Raw genomic sequence first — 12,108 nt, forward strand, 5'->3', positions numbered from 1 at the left:
TGTGCACCACCAGGGGAGGGTGAGTCACCCTGTGGTCATATGTTGCTCCAGTAGGAACCACAAGCCCTCAAAGCTCCCAGAGCTCAATGTATGCAATGAAGGACCCTTGTACAAGGGTTTCTTGCCGACTCCAAGTTGTTTGGGAAAATCATAGATTAGATCTTTCCTCGGGGCTTTGACAAGGTGTATCAACATGTACATCATCTTAATGTGATGGAGCTTCCTTGCTCATCGACTTACCATATCCAGATGATGTCTATATGCTGGAGAAATTGACGAATACAGGATTCCTCAATAATCGAATCCCACCTCTGGTTGTTACAGAGAATCACAATGGTATCCAATGTAAATCCAAACAGCTCACTGAAGAGCTTTCGCAACCAGGCTGCCTCACACGAGGTTATGCTAGCAACAATATATCCTGCTTCGGCGGTGCTCAAAGCCACCGACTTCTGCTTCTTTCTCATCCAGGATATCGAAGCATATCCCAAGGTGAAACAGTACCCTGAAGTGCTCTTACGGTCCACCACATTGCCTGCCCAATCAACATCAGTATATCCAAGTAGTCTCACATCTTCGACAGTGTATCTTAATCCATGAGAGATTGTGTCCTGAAGACATCTCAGAAGATTCATGGCATCAATGCAGTGAGGCTCAACCAAATATGAGCTCACAGTGCTAACTGCGAAACATATGTTTGGACGGAGGTTCACCAAGAACATCAATGCGAATGAGTTTTTGAAACTCAGAGGCATTTCCCAAGTCTGGTCCGACATCACTACCATATAAATTCTAAAAGTTAAGATCCTCGAGGTAGTCACAGGCTTGCAGTCCATCATACCAAATCTTTCCAATATCTTTACCACTTATTTTCCTTGAGATAGGAAAATTTCCCTTTTCTTCTGCCATACTTCAAGTCCTTGGTCCTTCATTTCAAATTCAGAAGCCAGCTCCCTCTTACATTTGTGAATGAGAGGGTTTGCACTTGTTAGAAAGAGATCATCCACATACAACACCAGTATGAGAGGCTTTTCATCTTCAACCTTAATGTAAAGGTTAGGATCGGCTTCACTCCTAGTGAATCCCAGCTTCATCAAGTAGCTATCGATCCTCTCATACCATGCTCGGGGTGCTTACTTTAGCCCATAGAGAGCCTTCTTCAACCTGCATACATGAGATTTTCAATCATAAATCTCAAATCCTTCAGGTTGCTCCACATAGACCTCTTCTTTGATAGAACCATGCAAGAACGCGGTCTTGTCATCCATCTGATGTAGGTTCCATCCATGTGAAGCCACAAGGGCTATGATCAAGCGGATGGTCGTATATCTGGAAACAGGTGCAAATATCATAGTCTATACCTTCCTTCTGGGATAAACCACGAGCAACAAAATGAACCTTATACTTTTACATACTTCCATTTGCTGCATGCTTTATCTTGTAAAGCCATTTTGAAGTAACAATTGTCTTGTCCAGGGTCTGGGAACTACTTCCCAGACATCATTCTCCATAATAGACTCATATTCTATGGTCATAGCATCCTTCCATAGTTAATGCTTGATGACATCTGAAAATGATGAAGGTTCATTTTGTATGATCGTGATCATGATGGTCAGGTATCCCTGATACCTGTTAAGTTTCTTACTTTGATGGAAGGTTCCTCAGGGTGCAGCATGTCCTTCAGCATCATCAAGTATCCCCCTAAGCTATGAAGACCTCTTCCTAGAAGAGGAAGGCTCATGTGGATGAGAATCAATCAGATCCATGGGTTCTTCTACATCAGGCATTGATTCATCATCCTTTTCTTTCGGTTCCCTGGTGTCGGCTTCTTGAGAGCTCCTCAAAGTTGGAAGATTGTTCACCTTGCGGTGAACTTTTCTTCAGGAGTCTTGGAACCCAATGCTTTATGAGGGCATCGATTTTGTACATATACGGCAGTAATTGTAGTTTCAACCCATAGAAACTTCGGAAGTCTTTGATCATGTAGCATGGCCCGGACAACTTCCATCATCTTGCGGTTCTTCCTTCCCACCACACCATTCTGCTCAGGAGTATTTGGTGTAGTAGTCTCCCTCTTAATGCCAACCTCAGGTATGCCTGAGTGAACCAATTGTAATATATCGGAGGTCTTGCTTTGGCTTGAGGGAAATGGTCCCCTTTTGAGCTTTCCTTCGGCACATCCTGGACATACACCTTCTTTCTCTACTCAGAATTCGGGCATCCCTGTCACCATTTGTCTTACACCGAGTATAGCTTTATAATGAAGGGGGCCAAACCTCTAATGCCAAAGTTCGAACTGAAGAGATGTGTCATAAGACATGACATCTAGTAGACTTCCAATCGACTTGATATAATGAATCAACACTAAACCCAAGAGTAAAGGCATCTTTAACATTATTTTTCCATATACATATCTTGCCATTGCTGAAGGTTACCTTGTATCCTTTGTCTTCCATTGACGAGATGTACACTAGGTCCTTTTTGAGGTGAGGTGCATTTAGTACATCCTAGAATTTCTAGCCTTCTTGAATGCTTGTCCTCTTCCTTGATTCCCAGCTCACCTCTTACCTTTGCTGTTGAATTTGTCATTCCTTTGATTTGCTATTAGAGGGATTTTGATCATTGTCCCGGTGTGAGTCCTTTCTATCAGGGCACTCCCTTGCATAGTGACCTGCTTTATTGTAGATGTAACATCATCCTTTTCTTCTAGCCTTAGGTCCAGCCTTTCCTTTTGATTTAGTCCCGGAATTATTTCTTTTCTTTGCATGAGAAGAAAAGGCAGGAGGAGGACCTTTAGGCATGGGCATTTCTTGCACTTCTTCCCTTGTTTCTTCTTGAATGCATCTAGCCATTAATTCCTTGAAACCAGGAATTACATTATAGTTCAAAAGAGTATTCCTGAACACATACCATTCAAATGGCAATCCTCCAAGAGTTGTGAGTGCCATTTCTCTGTCAGTAATAGTTTCCCCAATAGATAGGAGATCGTTCTTGATCTCGGTGATTCTTAAGAAGTATGCTTGCATATTTTCATCTTCACCCTTCTTGATTTCCCTCAGCTTATTTCTAAGAAACAAAACTTGATTTGCATCATTAACTTTAAATAAACTCAACAGTCTATCGTAGATTTCCTTGGAGGTGTCCAGTTCAGAGATGTAGGCCACCAAGTGCTTGTCGATAGAGTCCCGGATGATCTTCTTTGTTTTGACTTCTCCATTTTTCCATTTGTTTTAGGCAGCAGCAGATGCATTTGATGAAGGCTCAACAATATTGCCTCTTACATGGTCCAACACTCCTTGATCTTAAAGGGTTAGATCGATAGACATCTTCCATCCGTGATAGTCAGCTTTCTCACGGAGCTTGTCTTCGGCAGGAAAGAGTGTTGAGGACCCCATAGTTCTTTTCAGATAGCCTTGCCAATCTTCTCTTCAATGATTGCTCTTGCTCTTGCTCGGGCTTTGTCTTCACCTCAGCTCTAATACCATGTTAAATTGTGGTATGTTCTATGCTTATAACAATTTACTTCTTTTTCTTATTATATTCCACCGATTAGCAATCACATGTACATAAAGTAAAGTGCAGATAGAACATTAAATGATCGACAGAAAACAAGCCAAGAAAAGAGACACAAGATGTGGCGGCTAGCCAGGGACAAACCCCACAATGTGTGGGGAAACCCTTTGATCAAATCTTCTTTTATCTTCAATAATTCAGCAGAGAGAAATAGTACAATAAATCTGATTCATATCAGCAGTAGCAAACCCTAGATCAGTAGCATCAGCATTAGCGGCTTCATTATCAAACTAGGGCAGACCATATCTCACAAACCGACAGTCGGATTGACTTCATTCCACCACCAAAAGTTTCGGCTTCTAGAGGAGGTTCAGATGAACCTGCAGTACAGTTCAGATCAGGAGATCTTCTAGGCCACGCAATTCAATCTTTACTTCTGCAGTTGCAGCTTCAGTTTTAGTAGTTTCTGGCTTCAAACTAGGGCAGTCGTTATCTTGCAAACCGTTCGTCGGATTGACTTCATTCCACCACCAAAAGTTGCGGATTTAAAAGGAGGTTTAGATTAACCTACAGCATAGTTCCAAAGAGGAGATCTTCTAGGCCACGCAAGTCAATCTTTACTTCTGCAGTTGCAGCTTCAATTTCAACAGCTTCCGGCTTCACATGTGTGTGAGAGAGAGACCCATTTCAGCACAGTAGAGAAGAGACTCATATCTGCACAGTAGAGAGAGAGATATGTGATGAGATGAGTGAGTCCAAATGAGAAAAAGTCCTCTTATATTTATACACAACGTTGGTGGGTGAATAGATGCGACTGTTGGGCTTCTGAGCCTACATGAGTTGTAGGTCGACTTGATAATAATTCCATAATCAAAATAAATTCATATCTCCCTGAATACTTATCGGAATTGGATGATGTTTATATAAATCCTACACCTCTCGACGAGAGGAATCTAATAAAAATATTATTAGCCATGAATAAGGTGACCCACATGAAGTTTTTCCCTGGTTGCCAATTTTAACACTCACCCTATGGTTTCTCATCACACCAAGAAGTACCCCATGACTCCCAAAGCTCCCAAAGCTCAGTATCCATATCATACAGGACCCTCAGGAGAGGGTCTCTCCATGACTTCTATTCATTCTCAAAAAGTCAAGAGTTTGAACTTTCCCAGAGGCTTCATCTTAATGTCGATGATTTTCACATGAGTCCCAATTGATGGAGACTTTTTTCTCCTCGCTGTACCATATCTCGGATAAAGTGATACATGATGTCTATGTGCTGCGAGCGATCATGAAATATGGGATTCTCTGATAATTGGATCCCATTCTGGTTGTCACAGAGGATCATGGTGGTATCAAACACTTGTCCAAACAACTCACTGAAGAGCTTCCGCAACTAGACAGCTTCACATGAGACAATACCCGCAACTATGTATTCATCCTTAGCGATGCTCAAAGCAACCAACTTTTGCTTCCTTCTCATCCAAGATATCGAAACAAAACCCAATGAGAACCAACACTCAGAAGTGTTGTTTCAATCCACCATACTGCTTGCCTAATCAGTGTTAAAATAACCAATCATCCTCATAGCTTCAGCAGTGAATCTCAGTCCATGAGTGATTGTGCCCTGAAGATATCTCAAAAGATTCTTGGCACCAATCCAATGTGAGTGATGAGGCTTAGCCATATGTTGGCTCAACATGCTAACTGCGAAAGATATATCTGGATGGGAGTTCACCAAGAATATCAATGCTACTATGAGTTTACAAAACTCAAAGGCATTTCCCAAATCAGGTCTAGCAGTATTACTGCATAACTTCTCAAATTTAATCTCCATCGGGGTAGTCACATGCTTGCAGTCCACCATTCCAAATTCAGAATCCAACTCCCTCTTACATTTTCAAATGAGAGGGCTTGTACCTATTAGAAAGAGTTCATTTACATAAAGTACCAGTATGAGAGGTCTATCATCCACAACCTTAAAGCAATGGTTTTGGATCGACTTCACTCTTAGTGAATCTCAACTTCATCAGATAGTTATCAATCCTCTCATACCAAACCCGGGGTGCTTGCTTTGAATCATAGAGAGCTTTCTTCAACCTTCATATATGAGATTCCTAATCATGAATCTCAAACCCCTCAGGTCATTCCACATTCATGGTCTTGCTATTACATGAGGGGAATGGTCTCCTTGTGATTTTTCCTTCGGTACATCTCAAACATGTACCTTCATGCTCTTGAGGCATCCTTGTCACCATCTGTCTCACATCCGATAGGGCCTTACAATGAAGATGGGCAGACCTCCGATGTGATTGAAGAGATTTGTCACATGACATGGTCCCAAATGGAGTTCCTGCAACTTGATACAAAGTGCCAACCCTGAACCCAAGAGTAAAAGCATCTTTAAAATTCCTTTTCCAAACACATACATTTCCATCGATGAACGCCACCCTGTAACCTTTGTCTTCCATTGCTGAAATGGACACCAGATTCTTCTTGAGATCGGGTAGATAAAGAACTTCTTGTAGATGAATTAATTTACCTTGATCTAATTGAAGAGTAACATTCCCTACACCCTTTACGGGATAGTTGGCATCATCTCCAAGAATAATCTTCAACTTTGTTTCCTTCTCTGTCAGATTAGAGAGATCAATAAGCCAATTTTGTAAAGAGATCGGAGTAGAGGTAGTGGAGAGTGTCGAAATAAGATACTACTCCTTTTTATTGTCAGAAACAACATTTGATTCTTCATACCTCGAGTTCCTAACTTTCTTGGAGGGTCGACCATTTCCTTGATGACCTGCATTCCTTTTTCCTTTTCCATTATAACTATCATTCCTTTGATCATTGTTATTGAAGTTTCCCCTCGAATGATTGTGATCATCATCATGTGATGTGTCCCTTATATTTGGATACTCCCTCGCATAGTGGAAAAACTTATTGCAAGAAAAGCATCTTCCTTTCCTTCCACCCTTAGATCCGGGCTTCCATTGAAATGACCTCTAGACCCAACATTATTTCTCCTTTTGGCATGAGCAGAGAAAAGAGTAGGGTTTCTTTTATTAGAATGATCCAGGTGGAAGTTGGTGGTCACCCACCTATCCCACTTAGACCCCCACAACTGTCTCTTTCATCTTTTCATTTTCCTTAATTGTAGCACAATTTACTATTTTTAGCATTTTTTCAGGTCCTAAACTTCCTGAGCCATTTTGAGGCCGTAAATGAGTTTTTTTGCGAAATCTGGGAGCAACATGGGTCCTTGGACTAATGTTTCTCTTAACAAAGTTATAGTTCTCAGATAGATCTTTCTACAAGCTATTGTATGCGTTAAACGAAGATCGGGCGCCAAAGTTACAAGCCCACGAAGTTGATGTACCAGTTTACCCAAAACAGGGCCCACAGTTTGTCGTTTCATCTTCTAGGATTAGGTTTCTGGATGTTTAAGGTTTTCCATTCTTCCTAAACAATAAATAGGCCTTGGAGCCTCACTGTAACATAGTTCAAAGACATGTAGTCGCCACATCTCTTCTCAGAGATAAGCTACCATTGCCCTAGCTGGTTTATTTCCATTTCTGTTTGTAAGCATATTTCAGTATTTTACATTAATGAAATGAAGTAATATTTCCACTGCATCTTTGTGTATATGGTTATCTCTATATTTTTTTGCGTTCCTATTTAAATCCGGATTAGTGGTATCAGAATGGTTTTCTTTTTTCTCTGTTTTTCTTTGTATGTCCCCAACGAGGTCAGTATATAGGGAGTTAGGGCTTGAACTGGTTGAACCTTTGCAAGACCAGCCTCAAAAACCTTGACAACCTCCCATGGCAGATGAAAAGAAAGACAAGGGGGCAGGAGATCCTATCAAAATCTTGCTTGAAGAACCCCTCAAGCAATAAAGGAACACGATGATGGACAACTTTGGCCAGATCCTTTAGCGGCTACCCAGAGGCAACGCATCGGCTTCCAAGAGCTACTCTGGAAATGCCACACCTTTTAAGTTACAAGTTAATTTTGCAATCCCCATCTTTGAGGCTCAAATAGATGCAGATGTCATAGATAAATGGTTAAATCTGCTAGAAGGATATTTTTCTGTTCATGAATTTTCGAGTCAGGAAAAGATTGTTTTCTCTGTTCTGAAAGCAATCCCCTATGTTAGGGACTGGTGGGAAACCTATTGCTAGCAGAACGATGAAATTACAGGCTCACTATTTTCAGCTACACCCTCTTGGAGTTCATTCCTCGATGCTATGAAGGAGTAGTACTACCCTGTTAAAAGCTATGAGGACAAATACATAAAGTGGACCACACTGTGGAAGGGAAGGGACCAATATTTGCCAGATTTCACAAACATTTTTTATACCCTTCGCACACAGTTGGGTATCAAGGATTCTGAGCTACATTTGGTACTCAATTACCGCGGCTGCCTACACAGATACATCCAGGAAGAGATGGATTTTCTTAACATCTCCTCACTCAGCACAGAGTACCATTACGCTGCCAAAATCGAGCAGAAGTTTAAATAGAAGAAGCGAGACTTTGGATCTACGAATCCGAAGACCAAAAGACAAAACCAAGGTAGGGTGGCCCAAGACAACCCATCGAAGCTGCAAGAAAAGAATAACACCACGAAATCAAAGAAGGACACAGGAAAGTGGTGCGAGTTCCATAAGAGCTCAACTCACAACATAAGTGAGTGTTGGACCAAGTGGTCACTGTGGCCGAGTTGAAGGCTTCTAAATCAAGTGCATGTTCTGACCCTGAGTCAGAACCCAACAATGGGAATGGAAAAGGGAAGCAGATCATTGATGCGGAGTCTAGCGCCATTGTTGCCACCGCAAAGATCCAAAAGAATGAGCCCGACGATCCAAAGGAAGGGGAGCGTCTTTTCCACTCACAAATGTGGGTGAAGGGTTTACCGCTGCAATTACGCTACAATTCATTGTTGACAGTGGCAGCCAAAAGAACCTCATTTCAGCAAAGGTCGTGAAGCGGTTGGGCCTACCGACCACACCACACCCACAACAATACAGTATCGGGTGGCTTCACCAAGGACGAGATCTTCAAGTTCGCCAGTAGTGCTACCTTCCCTATAGCATCAAGCCCTTCATAGCTGAGGTATTTTGTGATGTTACACCTCTGGATGTTTGTGATGTATTATTAGGCCAACCATACTTGTGGAGGCAACATGTTGTGTATGAGTCAAGGCCTCCCACTATTATTATTTCTTTGCGTAATTCATTATACAAGATACCGGATGTAGCTCCACCTAACGCCACCTCTTTGATCGCAGCTAAGAAAGGCAGCAAGCTCATCTCATAGACTAGGAAATTTGTTTTATGTCTACTTCGCTCCCAAAGTAAGGGGAAGATTGTCACCACATCCATGACGCATGCAAAGGGTTCCTCCATGTAGCAGTAGCAACAGAGGGATACGGTCATGAAAGAACACAGGAACAACTTCTCCTCATGGACAGGGCCACCACACAAGTTTCGGGTGGGCGACAAAGTTTGGTTACATATACATAGAGAATGCCTTATAAGAGCCCATTAGAAGCTCAGACCACTCCAACATGGTCCTTATAGCATTCCCAAGGCCATGGGAAACAATGCTTTGGAGCATAGCATTCCTCCATTCCTTCATCTGCAGTGTGCACCAAGTGTTCAATGTGTACCACCCTCGACCATGCTTCCCACCATTACTGGACACATTAGAGATTGCAGAACAACTCACCAGGGATCAAGTTCAGTAGATGGAGGAGCTCAACACAATGGGGACCATTGCTTCCTATGGGGGGAGGAATGATCTAGGTGGAATTTGGTGGCCACCCGCTTATCTCACTTGGACCCTCGCAATTGTCTCTTTTATCTTTTCAATTTCCTTAATTGCAGCACAATTTACTATTTTTAGTAGTTTTTCGGGTCCTGAACTTCCGGAGCCGTTTTGAGGTCCTAAACGACGTTTTTTGGGAAATCTGGTAGCAACATGGCTGCATGGACCAATGTTTCCTAACCATAGGTTATAGCTCTTGGACAGATCTTTCTAATGAGATATTGTACGCGTCAAATGAAGATCAAGTGCCAAAGTTATGACCTCGGGAAGTTGATGTACCAATTTACCCAAAACGGGGCCCACAGTTTGGCGTTTCATCTTCTAGGGTTAGGTTTTTGGATGTTTAGAGTTTTCCATTGTTTCTCAAAAATAAATAGGCCTTTGAGCCTCATTGTAACATAGTTTAGAGGCATGTAGCTGCCACATCTCTTCTCAGAGATAAGCTACCATTGCCCTAGTTGGTTTATTTCCATTTCTATTTGTAAGCATATTTCAATATTTTACATTAATTAAATAAAGTATTATTTCTGTTACATCTTTGTGTATATGGTTATCTCTGTATTTTTTTGTGTTCTTGTTTAAATCCAAATCATAGAAGGCATTTCTTTCTCCACCATCCTGGTTTCTTCTTGAATGCATATCGACATCAATTCTTCAAACCCTGGAATTCGATCATTATTGAGAATAGTGATTTTAAATATATATCACTCGGTTGAGAGTCCTCCAAGGGTAGTGATAGTAAGTTCCCTGTCAAATATGATTTCTCCAATCGATAGAAGATCATTCTTGATCTCGGTGATCCTTAAGAAGTAGGATTGAATATCCTTGCCCTTGCCTTTCTTAATATCCTTTAAATTATTTTTGAGGAACAAAATTTGATTTGCATCACTAACCTTGAACGTGATTACCAATCTGTCGTAGATCTCCTTGGAGGTGTTTAGAACAGAGATGTAGGCCACCAGAGGCTTGTCAATGGAATTTCTAATAATCTTCTTTGCTTTGACTTCACCCTTGGTGTACTTGTTCTCTGTAGCAACCAGTGCATTTGATGGAGGCTCAGGGATTTTACTCTTGACATAATCCATCACTTCTTGTTCTTCCAATGTCATATCAAGGGACATTTTCCATCTGTGATAATTAGACTTTTCACGAAGCTTGTCTTTAGCTAGGAAGTGGGATGAGGAACCCATTGAGCCTTTTCTCCTTTCCAACTGTCTTCAATGATTTCTTTTTCACTCTTGCTTGGGCTTTGTCTTCACCTCACCTATGATACCATGTTAAATTTAGTTATGTTCTATGCTTAGAGAAATTTACTTCAATTTTTCATATTAGCCCAATGAAAATATTGAGATTAGCAATCACATCAGCATGATAGTAAAGTGCAGATAGAACATATACATAAATAGTAGAAAAAAATAAAAGACAAGAGGACACAAGATGTGGCATCAGCCAGGGACAAACCCCAATGTGGAGAAACCCTTGATCAATTCTTCTTATATTCTTCAATAGTTCAGCAGAGAGAAAGAGATAGAGTACAATGATTTGAATTCAATACTTGACTTGCCAAATAGGAGATCAAAGATCTTCTCCATGATGATGACACAATGAGGTTTCAATTATGATTTCAAGGACTAAAGATATGCAGAAGATGATAGGCCTAGAACAACTCAACCAATTATCTAAAATATTGAGGCTTTCCTTCAATATGACTCTTCATCCTTTGTTGCTTCACCAATAATGACAAAGCCGCTAATCTAGCACCTTTCATATGTTGGAAGGACTAGTGCATTTCATGGAAGACCTGGTCACTAGTTAGGGTACAAGCTCGAAGTGCCACAACACCTTAAACACACACCACAGTCCACCTATTGACTATGGCTAGCCTTCATACAGTCCCTCCAAGCATACACTACCTTATAAGGTTCCTTACCTTCTGAATGTAGTTCCTAAAAGTCCCCCAACTACTAGCTATGACCTGCGGCCTAGCCCAACAGTGAACTATAGCTTTGGTCCCTTCAAACAATGATCCAATAAGCCCTTAAATAATAGTCCTTAGCTCCTCCTTTCTCCGGATTCTTCTACCCAGCAAAACGAGTTCAAGGATAGCTTGATCATGCCTAAACAATCTTGAAATAGGCCACATTATCACCTACAACAATGTGGTTTTATCATTCACTATGATAGTGGCTTAGGTGACTATAGCTAGGTCTCCTTTTGACCTGCATATGAGGCATCCTTCTAGGCTGCAACTTAGGCCTCTCTCTTGCTATGACTAAGCCTTCGGTTGACTGTGGTTAGGACTTCTTTTGACTAGCGCATTATGTCTCCTCATGTAGCTGTGTATTAGCGTCTAATTGTTGCGGAGTTATGGTCACTCTCTAGCTGTGTATTAGGGTTCAATAGACTGTGCATTTAGGCCTTCTTAAGCTATGGATTAAAGATCCTTTAGACAATGTATAGGAATCTCTCTTTACTTTCACTTGATCCCCTTTAGGACAGAGAATTAGGGCCTCCTTTAATCTGTGGGTATGGCTTCTCCCTTAGTCTCCTTTCCTCCTGCGTCTAGGGCTTCATCATCTTGGCCTCTCTTGCCACCAAACCCAAATGAGTGGAGAGAGATCTTGAGTGAAGTTTGTGTGAGATGACTTGAAGGCCACCTCTATTTATAATGCAACATTGAGGTTGAGTTGGGGTAATTTGGTTGTTGGCCGACCTTGACAAATTGTCAAGTAACACAAATAAATTCATATCTCCTTGAATACA

The sequence above is a fragment of the Pinus tabuliformis genome, chromosome Q (assembly GCF_031772625.1).
Source record: "Pinus tabuliformis cultivar Carrire ecotype Pingquan chromosome Q, CPIR1, whole genome shotgun sequence".
Taxonomy (NCBI): Eukaryota; Viridiplantae; Streptophyta; class Pinopsida; order Pinales; family Pinaceae; genus Pinus; species Pinus tabuliformis.